At 36.1% G+C, this 24,795-nt stretch overlaps 2 long non-coding RNA genes across 2 annotated transcripts in view; one reads left to right on the forward strand and one right to left on the reverse strand.

Moving 5' to 3' along the window:
* LOC126830605 (uncharacterized) overlaps positions 1 to 24,795 on the forward strand; it is a 99,668-nt gene that overhangs the window by 11,751 nt on the left and 63,122 nt on the right. The gene's annotated exons all lie outside the window — the stretch shown is intronic.
* The window catches only part of LOC126830296 (uncharacterized), a 57,314-nt gene continuing 52,894 nt past the window's right edge, over positions 20,376 to 24,795 (reverse strand). Inside the window, exons 2-3 of the long non-coding RNA XR_008786254.1 lie at positions 21,471 to 21,552; positions 20,376 to 20,518 (exon numbers count right to left, since the gene is read on the reverse strand). This is a non-coding gene — a long non-coding RNA (uncharacterized LOC126830296). The remainder of the gene's footprint in view (positions 20,519 to 21,470; positions 21,553 to 24,795) is intronic.

Below are 24,795 nucleotides of genomic sequence, written 5' to 3' on the forward strand. Positions count from 1 at the left end.
CGTCCGCAGTTTTACAACCTCTATCCGTTGCCAGAATTGTCTGAAATTCCCGAATTTTTAGGTACGTTATTTCCCTTAACTGCAGACACGTGAACAATAACGTTGTCCAATCAGAGGTCGTGATACAAACACATATCCAAATACAAACATTGCGATCTCCACCAAAAAATGAATAGATAAGTTTACAGCCGTTAAAAGTTTTTTTTTCAGTTGAAAAACTCATGGAAAAGCAATCGAAACTGTTTTAGAGACTAGAGACATATTTATTTGCACGAAAATTGGCAGCGGCTAGTCTCTTTGTTTGGGAAATTTCCAGCAACCTTCACATTGAACGAACCTTGAAATTTGCAACTCGATTATCACTTGCTATTCGCAATGATATTTTCTATCAAGGAATCTTGAGAGGTCTAGAGCTGGGTCCTAGATCAATCGAAATTAGTGACGGAAAATGTAGATTGTAGAGTGTTACGTGAAGGCCTTGATAAGATGTACTGAGTTAAAGCGAGATCAAGCCTTCTATTGAAGATGTATAGATTACATGAAAAGATAGCATTTTTTTTTTTAAAGTTCTCAGACTAGTTCGCGACCCCCGAAAAGTGCTCGCGACCCAAAGGTTGGGAAACACCGAACTAGAACCCACGTTAATTTGGTTTCCAGTGCCATGTTACACTTTTCAGTGTGTAAATAGAGCGGTTTATGTTTCGTTTTTTTTGTTAAAAATCGTTATTTTTGGACAAAAATGGAAATTATTTACTATTAAACGGGTCGAGTGCCACCCAATTTTTGTCTTGATCTTAATACTATAGATCATTGCCTTTTCAGTCAGCATTCCCCAAAAATACTAAAACCCGCAGTGGGTGAGATATAGATAGAATAAAATGACATACCTAAATTGAGCTATTTTGGTACCTTGCAGCACTAAGTCTCTATACCGCTCAATGAAAGTCCATCAAACTTTCAGAATGTATACTTACAAACCATATCTGCTACCCTATAAAGTTTCATTAATCTACTTGCCATAGTTTAGTTGTACGCCATAATTGAAAAGTGGCCTAAAAATGATGATTTTTTGGCTTTTTTAGGTCTTAAAATTTCAAATTTTTTTCTACACTCTAAAAATGGTTTGATTGATCTAAAATTGTGGCAGTGGGGTTTGGAGGGGTTACCCATCATACATAAAAAAAAATCTTGAAAATCGGTCAGCCACCATGTTCCAGTCCCTGCATGGTTCTCTCGCAAACGCATCCTTAATTATTGGGCAATCAAGTCTACAATCTTTATTAAAAAAGATACGTTGGCAGGCAACAAAACATATGCCCAAATATTGAAGATCAAAGCTTGTACCTTTTCCAACTACGGATTAGTGGAAATTAATGCCGGGCTGGTATCACCAATACACTATCACCAACGTGTTTCGGGGCTATTCTGCTTTTGAATATGCACCCAGGTGATACATATGTAATATTTGTAGATGAGCTAGAATTGGGGGTGTATAGCTCATTTGTGGAGAAGTATTATAGTGAAGGTGGTCACTGCATTATAAGTCCAATTCCAATTCCATTTCAATATTACTTTATATACAGTTTAAAAATACATTACTTACAAGATCATATCAAAGGGTTACTAAATGTCTTAAGCCTATCTCATATGATGTCCCTGTATATTTTTTTCATTGTCTCTTCTGTGTAGGGGTCTTTTAAACAAACTAATTTGCATACAGACAAAAAGACAATCATTTCGACAAATCAGATTAAAGATAAATTTAGGGATAAAAATATATAGTAACGAATCAAATAAAAGAAGTTAAATTAATATATAAATTTCATTGGGTAAAAGTTTTACAATAACATATAGAATTAGTTAATAAGCTTTAAGCCGTAAATAAAATTAAAAGCGTTGACACTTGATTGGCACTGATCTGACTGCATTGTTAAATGTATAAATCTTTATTTCAAGCTTTCTACTAATAAGCCTATTGGCACCTCAAAGATTATAATAGTACAGTCAAGACCATTCTTGCTTAGGGCAATCACTTTAAGGGGTTTAAATCAAAATATTAAAATCTAAATCAATGAATAGTATAAAGTCAGCCATATTGATGAATATAGAAGTAAGAATTAAATTATGCATTATTTGAAAAAGAAATTAATATCACTATTCGGTGATAAATGCCCCCGGCCTTTAAAATTCATGCGTCCTCGCATGATTTATACCACTATAAACTTGATGAAAATGTTAATAATTACATAAAAGAAAAAAATGTGCTTATAATTAAATATTTGTATAAATTTTGTTTCACAATATCTTGAGTGAATTATGTTGTTATAATATGATTATACAGGCTAAAGTCACTTAAGTAATCTTTTGTTTTCGCCTTATGTATAATACATTCTTGTCACATACTTAGTTATCACTTGCAATAATTATGAAAAAAAACCCAAAAACAATTGAAATGATTTTCAGTCAGTAATCAAACTGAATAAAGATAAATGAAATTTAAAAAGTCAATGGTAATTAAGAGTCACATAATAAAGCATTAGCACTATATGATGAAGAAAGTTTCAATACATGTATCTTCACTTTAAAGTCTGCAACACCTGAATATTTATAATTTGTGGGAATAATTAAACACATTATTTCTAGCAGTAGTTGCTAATTGATTGTTTCAAATGCAGAGCACTTACACATTAGATATCAACATAGCCATATAAACATAACTTCTGTTGTAACACACAACTATGATGATTCCACCGCACTTATATACACACAAATTTAATCAGGAACACACTTTTAATCTTTAACAATTTCTGGAACTTTACAATTTACTGGATCAGGGATTATGATTGTAAGGTCCACCACATTCATCTTATTGATCTAGCACATTTTGTTGTCTAGATACCTTGAAGTTTATCTGTTGATGAACCATGAGCTGGTACTTCTTCTTGAACGTGGAGAAATCTCACTTGGTTTGACAAAGTCAACCTTGTCCAGGATTGAAGATATCAGCTTCAAGCTTCTTTGGTCCAGTCTGTTATCAGAGATGTTGCTCAACAAGATTAAACCTGAAATATCTCTTGACCATCTCATATAATAACATTCAATGCGTGACAATAAATCAATTATATTAAATAATTTTGAATCAAAAGAATGTGGTCATTCCCTGTACTCAACCTGACTAAAATGTAATACCAGTTTCACTTTCCGTTCCAAATATAATCGTGTATGTCTTCAACACTGTCAAATTGTCAAGACTGTGCAAAGGCTCAGAAGATACTCTATTCTTTTATTCCTTATTCAATATTTTGGTTATTACTATGATCATTTCTTATTCTTATATGATCATTTCTTATTCTTATATTATGATCATTTCTTATATGATCTGATTTATTTTCTTATTTATTCTCATGTATTATTTATTAAACAAAACAAATTTGGGGCATATTTCACGAAATGTGAAAAACAAAACAATTTATATTTATATATCATTCAATATACTTATCATATTCAGAACTTCTATTTCCTATTACATGAAAACCATAATAGTGTTGCTATGTTTACAATTTAATAAAGTAAAAGAACTAGGTCTATGTGGTCAAATCAAACTTTGTTAAAGTTTGTAAAATGATTACACAGTGCTTTACACATTGATCGTCACCAATATGGCACAGCGTTGGAATGTCAGTCAAAAATGGATGGCCAGTCCACCTTGCCTAGCAAACCTGATTATAGAAATATAACAATAATTTTAAAAATAATTTAGACACACAGACCTTTTTCTTTTTTTAAAAGTGAAACGTACTTTAATTTAACTATTTTAATGTGGAAATTATAGGAGTTGTCAAATTTTAGTCGCTTTTTACGACACACAATTTAACTAACGTTGGGCCTACTCTTGTCCCCAGTCCCACAGGGGAACGTAGTCACGCTACTTTATTTTTTTTTCTTAATGGATTTGTTTTATTCTTATGTACTGTGTTATGCAGTTAAAGTTTGTGTAACTGCCTTGTGTAACTGCCTTGTGTACTGATCTATATAATGCCTCTTTAAAAGATTCTGTGGAAAATGTTTTATTGTATTGTACATGTTTATAAAGATCATTAGCAAAATAATCACAATAGTCTGCTAGATCAGATATTCCCTTGTCATTGATGTTGCAGCGATTGTCACAGTGTTCTGATAGTCTGTTTATTTCTATCCAATTATGGTCTATTGTTTCATATATTTTTCAAAAAATCTGGCGTCTCTGTTCATGACAGACATATTGTCCCCCTTTTATGCATTGCTTTAAGCCCTTTTCCATTTGCATCATTTTTCTTTCAAGGCCTGTCTTCATGCTTCTCATATCGCACAACATTTTAATGTTGGTGTTGAGTTTGAAGTCACTCATCATTTTTTCTAAATCTTGTTTGGTATCTTGCTGATGTTTTATCATGTTCACATTTGCTAAATTTGTCGAATTCTGTGATTTGGTGATATCTTCATCCTTCTTGACAAAAAATTTATGGTTCCTGAGAGGGCGCTTGCGTTTCTTTCCAGCTTCATTTCTCGTAATCAGTTTGATTAGATATGACTTTCGTCCCTGGTACCTTGCTGTTTTAATGATTTTTACAATCTGTGCTTCAGGCAACATTTTTGGTTTCAACACTTGAGATTGTGTTTGTTGCTGTGAATGAGATTGTAAAGCATCATCGGTAGTTTCGTCAGTAGATTTCTGTTCTGCATCTTGTTCCTCTTCAAGTTCTTCTGGATTTAATTCCTCTTCGGACTCAGTAGGGACATTTGTTGGGTGTGTTGCAGGGTCAAAATATTTCTTTAAACGATTAGCATTTGTGAGGTATTTCAGAGGTTTGTCATCAGAACATCTTCTAAGTTGGTAGGTGTATTTTGGTCCAAGGTCTACAATGTAGTAAGGTCCGAGCCACTTCTTGCAAAGTTTCGGTGCTAATCCTACCTTGAATTTTGAACAAAACAACCATACCTTTGTTCCCTTTTCAAAGCTTGGTTCTTCCGATTTCTTATCATGCTGACCTTTGTATTTTTGTTGAGCCCTTTCCATATTCTCTGCTGCAATTTTTCTGGTGATTTCTAGTTGCTCAATGACTTTTGTTAGGTAGTCTTACTTGATCTTGGTAGAGTTTCTTTGGGTATTAACTGTGAATCAAGCGGAACCCGCATTTCTTTCCCAAAAAAGCATTGCGAATGGTGAGGAACCAGTGGATTGCGTGGCTGGACTAAGTCTGTAAAGCCATCATGACACCTGGTAGTAAATCTGGCCATTTGGTATGGTTTTCATCGCAATACATTCATAATGACTGGATAATGAAGGAATTCATTCGCTCACATGCTGCATTGGTCTGAGGATGGTATGGTGTGGTATGGGTTCGCTTGACCTGAAACAATTCTGAAAGTGCCTTGACCAATGATGATAATTATGAAATTCTGACCGAGATCGGCGCAGAGTGACTTAGGAGCTCCATACCTGGTAAATATTTCTTTGTACAGTACATTAGCAATTTCAGGAGCCTGCTGTGTCTTTAAAGGAAATGCTTCAGGCCATTTGCTTGTACTTTCAGCAAGTAATAGAACATATTTATAGCCATCTGGTGTTGGAGTTAACTGTAATACATCCATATGCCATCTACTGAAAATCTTGTTAACAGGTAGAGGATTGAGTGGAGTTTTCTTTCCATGGAAGTTTCTCTTACATCTTTGGCAATCTTCACAGGTCTTGACATACTGATGAATATCATTGAGCATATTACGCCAGTAGTACTTCATTCTGATGGTTTCAAATAATCTCTCTTGGCCTTGATGACATCCACCAATTAAGACATCATTTTGAAGTGCTTTGGGTACTGCCAGTAATTTTCGAAATTTTTCCTCCTTGTTCGGGCCTTTGTGTTTTAGTTTGCGCATATAGAACAAGATTCCATCTTCTAATTCATAATCTTCGGACCTAATGTTGATACATTTCGCCATCTTCTCGTCATCAGACAACATATTACTTTATTATGATATCATATAGATCTTCACAATTACGTTGCAGGTGGCACAAATTTGGATCATTTAAAATTGTACAAGAGTTGTGATTACCTTGATCATCCGGAACATCAGCTTCATCCATGGCTGCAGCAACAAGTGGAAGAGTGCACAAGGAATGCTGCACTTCATATCGGTCTGTCTCATACTCGAATGTATAAATTGTTTCTGGCTTTTTCTCCTGATAGCAATAGACTGGCTGATCATCAAGGAACTTATTTGGATTGTCTGATGGGAGGTAGATTCTTCTTGACAAACCATCAGCATTTCCATTCTTGGAACCTGCTCTATGTTGGATGTCAAAGCGATACTCTCCTAAAAGCATAGACCATCTTCCAAGGCGACTAGTTTTATCCTTGATGCTTTTTAACCATTTGAAAGAAATATGATCAGTAAATACGAGGAAATTCTTGGTTAACTATATATGGACGGTATGTCTTTACAGCTTTGACTAACGCTAAGCCTTCTTTTTCAGAAATTGACAATTTCTTTTCGGCACCATGTAATGGTCGACCTCCGTAAGCAACCACATATTCTCTATTTTGATCATCCTTCTGACCGAAAACAAGGCCAATAGAATCATTAGACGCGTCTGTTGAAATAATAAATTGTTTTCTGAAATCTGGAAATTTTAAAATAGGACTTGAGGTTAGATGCTTCTTAAGATCATCGAATGCGACATCACATTCTTTTGTCCATAGAAATGTTGCATCCTTTTGCAGTAAAGCGTTTAAAGGAGAGGCAATCTTTGAATAATTTTTGATAAATTGTCTATAATAGTTAAAGGTTCCTAAAAAACTATGTGTACCTGCTTCACATTCATTGGTGTAGGAAATTCTGTTACTGCTCGTATTTTGTCTTTATAAACGCTAATGCCTTGTTTACTTAAAATATGTCCCAAGTACTTAACTTTCTTCTTAGCAAATTTTCATTTTGATGGTTTTACTGTAAGATTTGCACTGCTAAAGACCCCTACGCGCAAGCGAATTATGTAAATAAAATTAAACCATATGTTAGTCCCGAAATGACCTAGTTTGTGTCGAGTGGACGTTAAACCCCATTTCTCTCTCTCTCTCTGTGTAAGATTTGCTTTGCGAAGTCTGTCGAAGATTTGCCGTAAATCATTTAAATGCGATTCAAAGTTTTGGCTAAAAATGATTAAATCATCTACATAGACTAAAGTGATTTTCCAATTTAGCCCTCGCAACACGGAGTTCATCATCATCTGGAAAGCAGCTGGCGAGTTTCATAAGCCAAACGGGAGACGATTAAATTCAAATGATCCTTGATGCGTGACAAAAGCAGTTTTATGTTTTGTTTCTGGATCTAATTCCTGTTGCCAAAATCCTGATTGTAAGTCTATTACCGAATAAATAGTAGCGTTTGCAGCAGCAATGAGATCTATGGTGTCTGATAAGAGTGGTAATGGATGTGTCATAGGTTCTGTGACTTGGTTTAATTTTATATAGTCTACTGCAAACTTATGACTGCCATCTGGTTTCTTAACTAGCACAATTGGAGATACCCAACTACTAGAAGATGGTTCTATTACACCGTTGTCTAACATTTCCTTGGTTAATTTTTCAGTAATTCCCTTTGCATCAGTACTTTGTCTATATGGGCGTGATCTAATTGGTGGTGCATTATTGTCCCCCGCCTTTCGAAGAAAGCAGGGGACTATTAAAATGGGTTTGTCCGTCTGTATGTCCGTCCGTCTGTCTGTCCGTCTGTCTGTCTGTCCATCACACTTTTTGGGACACAATAACTCTCCTTCTAATTGACCTAGAATGTTCAAACTTGGTGTAGGTGTTTATTAGGTCAATGTCTTGATGGAGTTCGAAGATGAGCATTTTCTGCTTAGGGTAAGCAGAGATAAGTAATTTGATTGTTTGATGCTTTGGGACACGATACCTTATGAGGTCAATGCCTTGATAGAGTGCGAAGATGAGCATTTTCTGCTTATGGTAAGTAGAGATAGGCAATTTGTTGGTTGATGCTTTGGGACACAATAACTTTAGTTCTAATTAAGTGAGAATGATGAAACTTGGTGTATAGTTTCATTACATCAATACCTTGACTAAGTTCGATGATGAGAATTGTCTGCTTAGGCTAAGGAGCAATAAGCATTTTGATTGGTCAAGACTTTCGAACATAACAACTCTACTTCTAATTGAGGTAGAATGTTTAAACTTGATGTAGATGTTTGTCTTGACTGAGTTCAATGATTAACATATCAAGCTAAAGCTAAGCAGAGATAAGCAATTTCCTTGGTCGATGCTTTGGGACAAGATTACTTTGATTCTATCTGATAGAGAGTGATGAAACTTAGTGTATAGTTGATAATCAGTTTGATTGCTCGATACTTTTGTAAAAAAAATAGATGTGCGATTAATTAATATGTGTCATCTATTTATTTGGGGATTTCGGCGGGGGACATCAGCCTCACTGTTGGCTTGTTTGTATTAATTTTGTGCATATACCCTTTTGCTTTGCCTAATTCGGCTAGATTTGTTGCAAATATATCTCTTTATTTTATGATCAGTAGTGGAATACCGTGTTTTATCAGTGAAATAAAAGTGTTATTCCACTGGCTAGCAGTAGTCCATGTTGTTTTTACCTAAAATGATTGTAAAATCATAAAATAAATAGAACATTTGTCGTTTTGTCGTGAATAACATATTTTATTTCATCTCTAAGCAAGAAAACGTTTATATTTTTACTCATGCTACGCATTCGTGAAAATATAAGTTTTCTTGCTTCTCGATGAAATAAAATATGTTATTCACGACAAAACGACAAATATCTTCTATGTATTGACCTAAGAAGCCTAGTAATTTTGTCTTCTGTTTGTGGCGCGGTTGTGGCGCGGACGATGAATGTTTCTCAGTCTGTCATAAGCAGGCTATGGTCCAGATACCGTGATACACAATCTGTACAGGACAGACCACGCTCAGGTCGACCAAGGGTGACAACTCAAGCCCAGGATCGATTTATCCATACCTTGGCCTTGAGAATCGTGTCATCACAGCAAATCAGATCAGCGCTCGTCTTCAAACAGACACTGGTGTGAGAGTGAGTGGCCAGACGATTCGGAATCGACTGCATAGGGGTCACCTTCGCGCCCGACGTCCTCGCGTGATCCCTTGTTTGAGAGATCATCACATTCAGGCAAGACGTCGTTGGTGTAGGGGTCGTCAACACTGGGATAATCGACGCTGGAGCAATGTGATGTTTTCAGATGAGTCAAGGTTCACTGTTGATTTTTTGGACAGACGTAGGAGGGTGTGGCGTCGTCGAAACGAGCGCTTCCAAGACGTTAACGTCATCAGACATGATCGATTTGGGGGTGGTTCTGTTATGGTGTGGGGAGGCATCACTGTTGCTGGAAGAACGGCTTTACATGTTGTTGCAGGGCGTGTTACAGGCCAGTACTACCAGGACAACATCTTGGCAGTCCATGTTGTGCCGTTCGTACGACGTCATGGCCGCCGTTTCATCTTCCAGGATGACAACGCAAGATGTCACAGGGCCAGGATCGTTACAGGTTACCTCCAACAACAGAACATCACCACATTACCTTGGCCAGCACTGAGTCCCGACCTCTCCCCCATCGAGCATGTCTGGGACATGCTTGGACAGAGGTTACGTCAACGTCAACAACGTCCTGCCAATGTCCAAGAACTTGCTGCTGCGTTGCAACAGGAATGGGACAATCTGGACCAAAATGACCTTAGACGTCTCATTAGGAGTATGCCACGTCGGATCAATGCTTGTTTGGCAAACAGAGGAGGATTTACCCGTTACTGACTTGGTTGTGATGCTGTGGTAACTTTGCTGTTTGACCCCGGGTATCATTTTACCCTTATAATGGTCAGTCTGTGCCTTACTTAGTCTAACGATCATTTGGAATAAATCGATGAATGTGAACTTCATTTCATTTTGTCATTTGTTTCTTTGTCAGTTTCATTAGGTGACTTTAATAACACTTAAAAATCAAATATCCCCTACTTTTTTTGAATAGTATATTATAAAATCATGTTGGATAATTAAAGATGTAAAATTTATGAATAATACTAGTGTTGGAAATTTAAAATTCGAGTAGAGTACTCCATACGACTTTGACACTTTAACCCCCTACACCAGAAATGTAAGTTATATCTGAAGATAATATTTCTGCATCTGGTAAAACCTTATCTAACAGTGAATTGGAAATACAAGATATACTCGCTCCTGTATCAATGAAACTTTTTATGATAGTATTGCCTAAAGTCACATTTACAAAATTTTTATTTAGGGAAGCGATAACATTTATATCGGTAGTCGAAGATTTGGTATAGCCCTGTTTCGTAAACAACATTGAGTTGTCTCCCCTTACAAACTCTTCATTGGACAAAGAGCAGAAATGAGCGATTGGTGAGCAAACGAGAAAATAACATGGAGAACGCTAGGCATATTTCATTACCGAATGTGCCGAAATCGACAGAAAAGAAGAGACTTTATTGCTGTGTATGCTCAAATTATGCTGGAAAGGTTGTATAAGAACGTAATGTTCGATTGCACCGATTCCCAGCTAAACAAGAATTAATGCGGTACCATATCAGAAATCACAGGTCGTAGCATTGTAGAACAACAAACAAGAGAACAATCCAGACTGAAATTTAAAAAATTAATGTCTTACCATGCATTACAATTACAACCAGCTGAATGGATTTGACCAGACATCTTTGACATACAAAGCCATACATCATAATCAGGCTTTTGGTTTTCCTTCTGTGTAGAGATGGAGGGCATTACTTTACATTTAACAAAACAGTGACTACAATTGTCCTTAATTTGATGATATTGTAAGTTGTGAACATGCCCATCCTTAAAAAACACCTTTGTCTTCAATGCCCGGTTTGCTTTCATTTGGTCATGGTCAAATGTTCTCTGGGTGTTCAATACCAAATAATTGTACAAGTCCTTTTCATTTATGGACGGAATATCGTCGACAGAACTGGTCCAGTTATTTTTCAGTAACATAGGGTCTGGTAAATCCTCTCCTAACGGCGTAATAAATTTTTCATGTTGGCGTCGATTAGCAATTTCTTCGTCGTTTTCGGCTATTTTGTTTAACGGTTTAACCCCGAGCTGTAAAGCTCCCTTCACTCGTTGAATTAACTCTGTTTTATTTCCCGATACAAACTCTCCGTGATCTCTTAAAAACCGCCTTAGGTCACGAACTTTACAGTTATCTGGGTTAAACGCATCGGTAGATTCTTTGTTCGCCATTGTTCATTGTAAACATAAGATGACTTGCTCACCGGAAGTATTATTATTATTATTATCTCTAAAGCGTTAATTTCCGGCAAGGGAGATAACAACATATAATAAACTCGGCTATTACTATCTAGTTCCTTTGAGTGAGCATGACCCATCTTAATGACTCTGACTTAGGTTGAAATTAACTAGTAAATAAGTCTATTATCAAAAAGAATGATAATTATTGTCACACACTAAATGTAAATTTCCGAGAATGGTACAAGAAATAGTTGATTTAACTTACCAAACTAATTCTGTGATCTCATATGAACCAAATCTAGGAATCCACTTGTGTCTGCAAACTGTTCTTGACTGTCTTTGTTCAAACCATTAGATCTTTAGTTGTTCTCACTTGGCATGTAAGAAGTTCCGAGTCTTAAATTCATCTTCCACCATTATATCACCAACTGTTTCGGGGCTATTCTGCTTTTGAATATGCACCCAGGTGATACATATGTAATATTTGTAGATGAGCTAGGATTGGGGGTGTATAGCTCATTTGTGGAGAAGTATTATAGTGAAGGTGGTCACTGCATTATGAGTCCAATTCCAAATCCATTTCAATATTACTTTATATACAGTTTAAAAATACATTATTTACAAGATCATATCAAAGGGTTACTAAATGTCTTAAAGGGACAATAACACTCTTGCTGGCTTGAAAGCTCCAGAAAATAAATAATATCTCTATCTAAGTACTAGATGTTTAAGTGTCCTACCTGTTGTGTAAATTATCCATTACATCCTATTTTACTTGTCCAGAGGGTTCGAAAATATTTTTAAATCGAAGTTTCATTTGAAAAGATTTACGTTTGACGTTTCAAACCATTATGTTGAATTTTTCAAAATTTTTAAATAAGGTGTGTTAAGATGAAATTTGTATCATCAATTAATTGAAATATTCTAAAATAGTACAATTTGTTGACCAGAATAAAGATTGGGACATATTATTCAGTTACAACAAGTGAGCCTTTAAGCCTATCTCATCTGATGTCCCTGAGCCTTTATGCCTATCTCATCTGATGTCCCTGTATATTTTTTTCATTGTCTCTTCTGTCTGTGTAGGGGTCTTTTAAACAAACTAATTTGCATACAGACAAAAAGACAATCATTTCGACAAATCAGATTAAAGATAAATTTAGGGATAAAAATATATAGTAACGAATCAAATGAAAGAAGTTAAATTAATATATAAATTTCATTGGGTAAAAGTTTTACAATAACATATAGAATTAGTTAATAAGCTTTAAGCCGTAAATAAAATTAAAAGCGTCGACACTTGATTGGCACTGATCTGACTGCATTGTTAAATGTATAAATCTTTATTTTGCGCTTTCTACTAATAAGCCTATTGGCACCTCAAAGATTATAATAGTACAGTCAAGACCATTCTTGCTTAGGGCAATCACTTTAAGGGGTTTAAATCAAAATATTAAAATCTAAATCAATGAATAGATAAAGTCAGCCATATTGATGAATATAGAAGTAAGAATTAAATTATGCATTATTTGAAAAAGAAATTAATATCACTATTCGGTGATAACACCCTAATGACGGCTGAGTTCAAATTTCGTGAAAATGGGACCAAAACTGCCAGACAAAATGGCCGCCCCTCCTACTCAAATAGTGTAAATACATGGTATATCAAGGTTTTGGAACCTCTAGAAGTCACAATTTTGATCTGATTTTGATGAAACTTTAAATATATCTTTATAACCGATAGATCTTGGTTCCTGTTGATATTCCCGCGTATCGGATCGTAACTTTTTGAATTATTGCTTGTGGACGCTCTAGAGGCTAAAGTTAATATCTGATTGACTTTAAATTTATACACAGTGTTTAAGGTAGATTTCCGATAATTACTACCAGAGTTATGGCTCTTGATCACTTTGAAAAATCTTGTGGACCTAGAGGCTAAAGTTAATATCCGATTGACTTTAAATTTATACACAGAGTTTAGGGTTATGAGACGAAGAAGTCTATTGATTTTCGCGCGTATTGGATTGTAACTTCTTGAATTATTGCTTGTGGACGCTCTAGAGGCTAAAGTTAATATCCAATTGACTTTAAATTTATACACAGTGTTTAATGTCATGAGGCAACGAAGCCTATTAATTTTCAATGATTCCTGATAATTACTACTAGAGTTATGGCCCTTGGTCACTCTGTGAAAAATCTTGTGGATCCTAGAGGCTAAAGTTCATATCCAATTGACTTTGAATTTATGCACAGTGTTTAAGGTGATGAGACGAAGAAGTCTATTGATTTCTGATAATTATTGCCAGAGTTATGGCTCTTGATCAATTTGAAAAATATTGTGGATGCTCTAGAGGCTAAAGTAAATATCCGATTGACTTGAAATTTATACACAGTGTTTAAAGTCATGAGGCAAAGAAGCATATTGATTTTCAACAATTTACACAGTGTTTTAGGTCAGTGTTTTAGAGGCTAAAGGTAATATACAATTGACTTTATATTTATACAGTGTTTAAGATCATGAGACGAAGAAGCCTATTGATTTTCAGCGATTTCTGATAATTATGGCAATTGATATTAAGCATTTGGTATGCTAAATGTTAGTATAGGGCAGAACTAGAAGCCAAATGGGTTGTTACTCGTAATCAGATTTTAGTCTGTTGTAAATATTTTCATTTCTAACAGTCTGTTTAACAAGTTTGTGTTCAATTCAGCTTACTTGTACCCATGTTCTGAAATAAGCAACCGGACACAGACAATGTCCTTCCGAATTGACCCCTTTGGACAGGTCAAATTGCCTTTCATCTGGACATGATTGTCCAACTGAGTTTTTGTAAAAAATTAAGTCAAAAATAATAATTTCCATTCACAAAAACAAGACATATATATTTGAGTCGATCGTTAATTATTAGACTCGAAGATCCAGGCCCAAAAATGCATATATGTCATGTATTTGCAATAATATCATTGACCCGAGTCATAGTGAAAACCTCCATCCATCTATATTATCGAAGCAATATATAAGACGAATATTTTTTAACTCCAGTGTAGCAATCTTTTATCGAGATAAAGGAGTTGTGTGGATGTACGTCAAAAAATGCCTCATAATATTAATAAATGTAAAATAATCAGTTTATAAATGTAGGACTTACTTGAGTAATATTCCAAGTTTTGTTCTTGGTTCATTTAAACCAGTTTTTATTTCAATATATCCGATAAATACTAGATAATACACACACTGTTTGTGATTGCACAAATTATGATGAGTGTTACTTAAAATAGATGGCGCCTATGTATGATTGGTTAATTTAACAGAAAACTAAAGTAGAACTCTCGCGAGATGTGAGAAATTACAAGAGGTGGCATAAACAAAATCTACAAATGAATAATGTTGAAAGAAAAATGGAATTTGATGGAATTTTCTAGCGTTTATGATTATATTTTAAATGGAGTTATGTTTTTAAATACAAGTTATACAAGCTATACATATTTAGAAATGTCGACAAGTATTTGTATTGGAATACAGAAAGTATTTCTAGACGATAGCAAAAGTTTGACTTTACTTACAGGTACCGTACTACTTATGAGTGTGATACTTTAAATTATTTTTCCGGTTGTAATTTTTTTATCTTGATAAGTCAATGTGGACTATAAGACAAAGGCCTTTTTTCCGCGAAAAAAAATATTGACTTGTACCCCGAAAATTACGGTATCATAATAAAGATTAAACATAGTAAAATTGAACAGTTTTTTGGGTATAATATTAATATACATAAAGTATTTGTCCAGCTGAAAATCTGAAATGTCCGGCCGAAAATCAGTTTAGTCTAATACGAAGGTTGTGGACCCTATAGAGGTCACAATTTTTATCCGATTTTGATGAAACTTAAAACATATCTTTATATCCCAAAGATCTAGTCCCTTTTGATATTTGTGCATTTCAGACCATAACTTTCTGAATTATTGCCCCTGATTGTACAAAAAATCGCGTTTGTTTTTAGCTTGTTCTCTATCCATGTTGGCGTATTCAGCTATTTTATTTCTTTTCTCGTTTCTTTTTCTTCTATGTAGTTAAACTTTCCACCATTTACCATTTGAATCTACAGTAGGGTTGCCAAATGATTGCCAGCACAATACTGTAGCAAATAGGTTAAAAGTGCGATATCAGGGTAATGTGATCATTTCTCTTGGTTTGCGTTTACACGTACAAGGCAAGCTGCTAAATTTTGAACCATTTTGAAACATCAAGCTTATTTGTAATGTGTTGTGAATGACTGATAAGACATAAATTGTAATTAACTAATCTTGATGTAATCAGTATCATAAGAAAAGTGACACAAAATATTGTTGTTTCTATCTCGATTCCTTTGCAGAATCTTTGAATTGCACATTGTAGTGTAAGACACATCTTCAATAGAAGGCTTGATCTTGCTTTCACTCTGTACATCTTATCAAGCCCTTCACATAATAACCTGCATATTTTGGAACTAATTTCGATCTGCTACTGACCCACTTCGGGGCCTATCAGATTCCTTGATCATTGCGAGTACCCAGTCTCGCGCTTTCCAGCTAAAATGTCTAGCTAGATAATCAAGTTCAAAGTTCGTTTAATGTCAAGGTTTCAGTGGAGGTAGCCATGTTTGATTTGAGTGTGGTTGTGTCACAACCTCTGATTGGACGCTTTTGTTCATGTTTCTGAGTTAGAGGGAGATAACATAGCTATAATTTCGGAAATTGCAGACCAGTCTAGCATCGTCTAAATGTTGTAAAACTTGCGGGTGTTGCTTCAGCAACATGTCTAAGACATACATGTAGAGGCTTAAGTTATAAACCAATCTTTTAAATTGTTCTATATTGAGGGGTTGGATGGCCGAATGGTTAGAACATGCGCGCTGTATCATAAGACCTGTCATTGAGTCAACTGGCGGGTTTCGAATCCCCGGTTGTATGTGACAAGGTTTAGGATCGCCTGTCCAACTTCGTGGGTTTTCTCCGGGTCCTCTGGTTTCCTCCCACTGCTAAAGACCCCTACGCGCTAGCGAATTATTGAAATAAAATTAAACCATATGTTAGTCCCGAAATGACCTAGTTTGTATCAAGTGGACGTTAAACCCCATTTCTGTCTCTCTCACTATATTAGTTAGACAATGAATTCCCGTAACACAGGCCTCCCTCCATAGCATGCCAGTGTCTTTTTATTCAATACCCAAACCCACAAACCAACAATTACAGACAGTGGCATCCAACAGCCGTAAAAGGGTGTTCAATATTTGTTGTCGGCTGTCGCATATTTCCTTATTGTAATATGGAAAAGAGCTGTAATGCTATGGACAGACGAGCGTATTTTTCTACCCAATCTCGGCGATTCAAATTCGCCAGCGATTTTTTACGGCCGATAACGAACGGGCACTTAAAAATGAATCGCCCGATATTATATGCCCGACACGGGCACACAAGCGAATTTAATCGCCGGCGAAAAATATTTGGCCGGAAATATCTAACATGCTAGATACGAGCGATTGATCGGGCGAATAGTTCGCCGAGCAGAATCGTTGTCGCCTTGAAGGGGCACACGGGTATATTTTTCGAGCGATTTTAAAAATCGCCGCGATCAGGCGAAAAAATATGCTCGTCTGTCCCCCACTTTAATTAAGTAACATTAAATATTTGTTGACATGTATTTCCTTATACAGTATTAAAATTTTATATGTATTGATGATCTTATTTTTGTCCCCCACCTTTGGAAGAAAGCTGGGGACGATAAAAATGGGTCTATTCATCCGTCCGTCACACTATTTGGGACACAATAACTTTCCTTCTAATAGAGCTAGAATGTTCAAACTTGGTGAAGATGTTTATTAGGTGAATGTCTTGATGGAGTTCGAAGATGAACATTTTCTGGTTGATGCTTTGGGATACGATAACTTTAGTTCTAATTAAGTGGGAGTCATGAAACTGTATAGTTTGATTACATCAATACCTTGAGTCCTTGACTAAGTTCGATAATGAGCATTCTCTGCTCAGGGTAAGCAGAGTGATAAACAATTTGATTGTTCTAGACTTTGGAACACAATAACTCTCCTTCGAATGAGGTAGAATGTTCAAACTTGGTGTAGGCGTTCATTAGGTGAATGTATTGATGGAGTTGTCAGTGATGCAGGACGGAGGGCCTGACAAGGAAAGCTGTCTAGTCGTTCGGATGGGACAAAAAACCGAGGTCCCGTGTACACATTGGCGTGCACGTAAAAGATCCCTTGGCAGTTGAAATAGATATAAGAGTAGGCCGTAGTGCCGCTGTCCGGGCAAAATTTCCCTCATAGCACACTGTATGGCGTATGCCCGTCTTCATTAGCCCAGGTTAGGAGCAGAACAGTAGGACGTTAAACTCCATTTCATTTCGTATTGATGGAGTTCGAAGATGAGCATTTTCTGCTGAGGGTTAGCTGAGATAGGCAATTTGATTGGTAGATGCTTTGGGACACGATAACTTTGGTTCTAATTAAGTGAGAGTGGTGTATATTTTCACCACATCAATAGCTTGTTAAAGTGTGATAATGAGCATTTTCGGCTCCGGGTAAACAGAGTGATACGCAATATGATTGGTCGAGACTTTGGAGCTCGACAACTTTTGATTCTAATTGAGTTATAGTGGTGAAACTTTGTGTATGTTTCATTACATCAATACCTTAACAAAGTTCAGTGCTGAGCATTTTCTGCTTGAGCAAAGTAGAGACTTCAATCTGATTGGTCACGACTTTGGAACACAATAACTCTCCTAAATGAGGTAGAATGTTCAAAATTGGTGTAGGTGCCTATTAGGTGAATGCCTTGGCAGAGTTTGATCATGCACATTTGCCACTAAGACTAAGCAGACATAAGCAATTTGATTGTTTGAGACTTTGGAACACGATAACTTTGGTTCTAATTGGGTGAGAGCGATGAAACTCTGAGCATAGATTAATTATATCAATACATTGACTAATTTCGATGATGAGAATTTTCAGGTTAGGCAAAGTAGTGATAAGCAATTTGATTGATCAAGACTTTTGAATATAACAATTCTGCTTTTAATTGAGGTTAGTCCGGTCGCCAAACCCAATATTTCGAGTGAACCTGGAAATTGTCTACAAAGTTTTTTTATGATTGATTTTAGTAACCTATGGTGTCCTCTTTCAGAATCTTCTGGCTGAACCTTGGTCACCCTTAAGCGTTTTGAGAAATTCAAGATGGCGACCAGGACAGCCCCCATTTCAATTAATCCCCTATAACTCCCATAGTATTTAGTCTAGGATGATAAATTTTGTGTCTAAACGTATGTTCCAGGGGTCAAGGAATACACTGAAATCATTCATTATGTTGTGGGGTGATTAGATGATACTATAATTTAAATCCAGACAATATTGCCCTTAACTCGTTAGCGGCGGTTGAGGGACATTATTTCACCAAACAAAACTATATCTAGAGACAAACTATATATTTCTGGATAAAGGAGAATATGAGTGATACGATAAGACCACCTACATGCCTATCAGGGGCTCCAGGGCCGGCACTGAAAAGGGGACACAAGCTGTTTTTGAACATTTAAAAAAACAAATTCTACCCACAAAACACAAAAATAACCCCCTCAAAACTAGGCAATATTCAGTTTAATCCTTTTGTCGTGTTTCTGGCTGCAACCTATGACAGCACAAGCGCAAAAGCCGTTTTTACAAGAAAACAAATCGGTTTCGATTACCTATCTCGAATAGGTATTCAAATCGGTTCTCGTAAACGCGATGAGTTTGTTGGGGACGCCATCTTGGAAATCGAATCGTCAATCCGGCAGGTGAGCAAGTTGGAAGATTTGCATAATCGATTTGGCAAATCGTCGTGGTAAATACGACAATTAGGTGAAACCGATTAGGCTAATTTTTGCCGTACATGTAAATGTGTTTGGAAAGCAAATGCAAATCGATTAGCCCTAATCGGTTTCTTGTAAAAACGCCTACCGGTAAAATACTGTACATTCTAAGCCAACCCTAGTGCATCTAAAAGCAAGCATACTGCATGAGATGTCAATCTTGCATCCGCATCTGATGAGCCACATGACAGACCCTGGAGGTAGTTGGCCAGTTAGGTTCTCAATTTAGTATCCTTCACCCAGCAATATAGTTCCGGATCAAGTTCCGACGGATTACCATCTTCCAGTGATTACCACTAAATAGCTCGGTGATGAGCTCTTTTTATGTTCCCAGCAAATGCATCATTTATTGAGCATGATTTGGGTGGGGATGATAATAATACATTTCCAGTTTTGGATGCCCATACCCTCCAGCGTCTTTCAGGCATCGATTTGCTAGAACTCTGTCCATAACAATCTGACATAAATACAGTGGCCCAGGTAAGCACTGATTTTACTACTTCGACGAGTGAGACAGAATACAATCAAGCTCTTACCACTTCCAAAGCTGTTCATTTCCTCACGACGTAGCAGCATGTAACCGTGTTAAAGCCCAAAACTGTTCAACTAGTCTCTTATGGTCAGCGCTCTTTTAGTTATCAAGCACCTGTTTTATGGAATAATCTACCATTTAGTTTAAAGTAGCTAAGTCTGTAACTCAATATCATCCAAAGTCATGCACGTTGAAAATTCCAAGAATTATATGAATATATAGCCCGAGGGCTCGAGGATTTATGATTGTATGTTTCTTGTGACGTCACTAGAATATGCACTAAATTCAACGTTTAAAGTAAACAAAACTCACACGTGCGTGTGTACATAACAATCACGTGTCCCTAGGTCAGGGTATATAAACAGTACTATAGCCATCATCGATGTCTTTTTAAAGTAAAGTGTAACTGTAAGTGGACAACCAAATGAATAATATAGCCAAGGGAAGATAAATCCTCGAGCCCTCAGGCTACATATTCATATAATTCTTCTCATCCGAGCACCCTTTGGGCGCTCGGATGAGAGTGGAATTAAATTCCACTATAGCCCTTCGGGCTTCTCCGATTTATGATTGCATATTTAAAGGGTTGGTCACTTAGTAAAATTAAAGAACACTTAACACTTAAAAGTAGTTAAAGAATTTTAATACTGTGAATCATTCATCAGTAAAAACATAATCCTGAAAATCCATACTTGCTTCAGGAACCTCTTCCGTCTTATAGTATTTAAAAAATGTCTGTTCATTTCTCCAGTTGGCGGTCTCTAGCAATTCTGAAATTGGACAACCCGACAAATAAGCTTAGAAGTTGAAGCTTCTCTCATAGAATGGGCAGAAAAAATAGAAGTATTAATTCCAGCAAGGGCCATAGTTTCTTTAATCCACCTACTTATGGTAGAAGCAGAAATACAATTAAAGGTTACATATGACACAAAGAGCTGCTTAGACTTTCTTCTGCTTTCAGTGGACTTCAAGTATTGTCTTAGAGTAAAACATGGACAAATTTTATCGTTTTTGAAACTTTTAATTTTAATTAATTTTAATGGATTGGTGGCCTTGGTTGTTTAAGGACCTTGTCTATGATCAAAGTTATACTGAAACCACTATCAATCAGACCATTAATAGTGAGAGCTGTAAGAGTCTGACATCTATGGGCTGAAGCAAGAGCTAATAAGGGAACCGTTTTATATGTTAACAGCCTCAGAGGTAAATCTTCTAAAGGAAATAAAGAATCTAAATATTTCAATAAAATTGAAACGTCCCAAGTAAAAGTGTATTTGGGTTTATCATATAATCCTTTCATAAATCTAGAGACCAGTGGCTCATTTTTCAGAGTAATTTTGCCTAAAATTGCAGATCTATGAGTATTGACCACACTGTAGGAACGATGGTCTGATAAAAAACTCAAATAATTTATAACATCAATTACAGATGGATCCAGCAGATCCACTTCCCTCTGAATACCCCAAATACACCATCGTTTCCAGGCAAGATCATATTGTTTATTGGTACCTGCTCTCCAAGATCCAATAATGAGGTCTCTAGACTTGTCTGAAAGTCCTTTGTTAGAGAGATATTGCCTGATACAAGGCAAGCGGTTAGGAACATGTGTTTGCCCCTTAATGGGTGAAGACAATTGTTGTGAGCTAAACGGAGGAGATCTCTCCTGAGAGGTAGAAGCACTGGTTCGGCGATCAGCATGGAAAGTAAGGTAGGGAACCATACCTGGGATGGCCAAGCTGGAACTATTAATATAGCCTTCAAGACACAATCTTCCTTCATTTTGGAAAGAACTTTTGGTAAAATACTGAAAGGTGGAAACATATAGGGATGGTAATTAGACCAAGAAATTGAGAAAGCATCAAATGCAACTGCAAAAGGGTCAGGATCCCAGGAAACATAGCAATCAATCTGAGCATTTATTCTGGAAGCAAAAAGATCCACATCTGAAAGAAAGAATCTATTACAAACCTTGCTAAATATATATTCGTTAAGTTTCCACTCAGTTGAGTTAGAAAAAACTAGAGACAACCTATCAGCTATTTGATTCTCTTTGCCTGGTAAATGTTTAGCTGACAAAAAAATGCTTCTACTATAACACCACAACCATATTTCTTTAGTAATGGTAAATAATGGATCACTTGATCCCCCTACATTATTAATATATGTGACAGCAACCATGCTGTCGGACAAAATCGAAATGTGCTTCCTTTCAATAATTGAGGAAAAACGCTGTAAGCCATACCAAATTGCCAATGGCTCCAGTGCATTAATATGCTGTTTTGATTCAAAAAAACTCCAAAGGCCATTAGCCTGAGAGTTTCCTAACACTACACCCCAACCAATAAGGGATGCGTCGGTTTTCATTGTTATGGCAATTTTGGGTGGTTAAATAAAAAAAACCATTAAAAATCTTGACACTATTATACCACCAGAGCAACTCCAATCTCATCTCTTCAGTCAAAGATATAGCCGCATCATAATCAAAATTACTATAGGCTAAAGCCACATTCTTTTGTTTATCCAGGAAATGAATAAAGAGTGGCGCCACTAAAACAACTGTCCTTGTAAAGGAACACAGCCCAATGAATGAAGCAATTTTACGAATAGTCAAGTTAGATGCAAACAGAATATCATTTGCAAGTGATCTAATCTTCTCAATTTTCTCATGAGTTAAAGACACTGTAAATGTCTCAGTATTGATAAGAAAGCCGAGAAAAACTAATTCCTTACTAGGAGTAAAATGTGATTTTTCTTTGTTAACAGAAAAACCTAAGTTCTGAAAAAGGTTGACTGCGGTATTCGTTGCAAACAGACTTTCCTGCTCATTATCAGCAGCAAAAATAGAATCATCTATAAAATAGGAACACACAATGCCTTGACCATGAAGACATGTAAATATAGGTTTCAGGGTTTTAGTAAAAACTCTAGGAGCAGACGAAATTCCAAACGGCAAACAAGTGAATTCATACAGAACATCCCGCCAAACAAAACGAAGGTACTTTCTATGACCTTCAAAAATAGGGATTGAGAAATAAGCATCACTGAGATCAATAGATGAAAGATAATCATTAGGTTTAATCATTTTTAACGTAAAAGTTAAAGTTTCCTGTTTGAAATGCTCATATGCAACAAACTCATTTAAATATTTTAAATTTATGACTGGTCTAAATTTGCCATTCTTTTTCTCTACTAAAAAAATATTTGATACAAATTGATCAGAGTCAGACCTAAAGACAGGAACAATAACGCTTTTTGATAGCAAAGTCGAAACTTCTGCATCAAAGAGGGTGATAACGCCTACTCATAAATTTCTTAAGAAATATACAACGTCTAAGTGAAAGTTCTAATATACTATTGCCTAAGGTGATAATAGAATCCATGAGGGTATTTTTAAATTCCTTGTTATTAGACTTGGGAAGTAAACCCAGTAAGGGGGCAATGCCCAGTCCTATTAATTTTTGCACCTCCTGTAGTGAATTATCCTGCGCTTGAGCAGGCCTAGGTAATACCTGCCAAATATCAGGTTCAACCAGAGGAGGTTGTAACCTCTTACAATTTTCAGGGATTGGATATTTTATAACCAATTTGTTAACTTCTATTTTTTTTTTAAGTCGCAATATTGACTAAATTAACCAAATTGTCACCAACTGGCTTGCCATAAAAGTCATCACCCTGAAATATTTTAGGGACATCAAAGGAATCTGATTCAGACGGTTCCTCTTGGAATTCGTCATACATAGATTGCGGGCCAACGATATCTAATACTGGTTCATTGGCATAATTATCATCATCATACGTCTCAGTTGCATTACAAGAGGTAGATGGGCCTGTATCTGATTTATTGACATAAACCCCTGGTTCCCCCAAATTGAACTGTAAAAACTCATTTACAGCTGCCAGTCTCTGTTTTATTTGATCAAATTCGATCCTGTCAATGACAACATTATTATTATTATTAGGTGCATCATAATTATAACCAAAACTATTATTAGAAATAGGTACAGGCATATCAATATGCTGATTAGTATTGCTTGTGATAGTAGCACTAGGTGCAGGCCTAAGATTATTTTTCTTGAAAGCAGAGTCCAAAACATTAGTATGACAACTACTAGTGTTAGATTTTGGGATTTTTGATCGTCTTGATGGATGTAATTTTACCTTCCTTTCGTTTTCTTGTATTCACTGGAGTTTGTTTATATTCTTTCTTGGCAATACTACTTCCGGGGAAACCTATAGAAACATTGCTGACGACAGCCATGTTTCATTGGACGATTGATGGTTAAGATCGTCACCAAAATCAAAATTATTACGATCCAGAGGATCGTAATCAATTATTAGATCGTTGTCATTAGATGGTATGTGACCATCTTCAAAATTATCCATATCTACTCAGTTCAAAGTAATTATCAACCCAACGGACGGATAGCGATAAGAAAATAAAAAATAAGGGACAAAGCAACGATCGCTTACAACAATGATAAAGAGTTTAAAAGAGATATATGGATGATAAAAAGTTTACAAACGAATCGGCGATTCTTAAATACAAACCAATGGAATGTAGTGCAAAGGTCTAGAATCAACAAGAAAAAAGACATCGATGATGGCTATAGAACTGTTTATATACCCTGATCTAGGGACACGTGATTGTTATGTACACACGCACGTTTGTTTACTTTAAACGTTGAATTTGGTGCATATTCTAGTGACGTCACAAGAAACATGCAATCATAAATCGGAGAAGCCTGAAGGGCTATAGTGGAATATAATAAGAATTATTTGTCAATTCAAATAAACATTGATGTTGTGATCTTACCAGGAAAAGACAGGCTTCTGATATCCAATATTTAAGACAGAATAAACATTTTACCATTGGTACACGAATCGTGTACCATAGTGTGTTTTAGCGTCATTTGCAACAAGTGACCAGAAAGAACGAGGCTAGACATATTCAACTGGAGAACCTGCTCAATAGACTGGAATAACCAGATGCTAGAAATTGCTATAGGGTTGAGACACAGGCCGTATTTCGCTGGACATAACTGATTTG

The sequence above is a fragment of the Patella vulgata genome, chromosome 1 (assembly GCF_932274485.2).
Source record: "Patella vulgata chromosome 1, xgPatVulg1.2, whole genome shotgun sequence".
NCBI classification, from domain to species: domain Eukaryota; kingdom Metazoa; phylum Mollusca; class Gastropoda; family Patellidae; genus Patella; species Patella vulgata.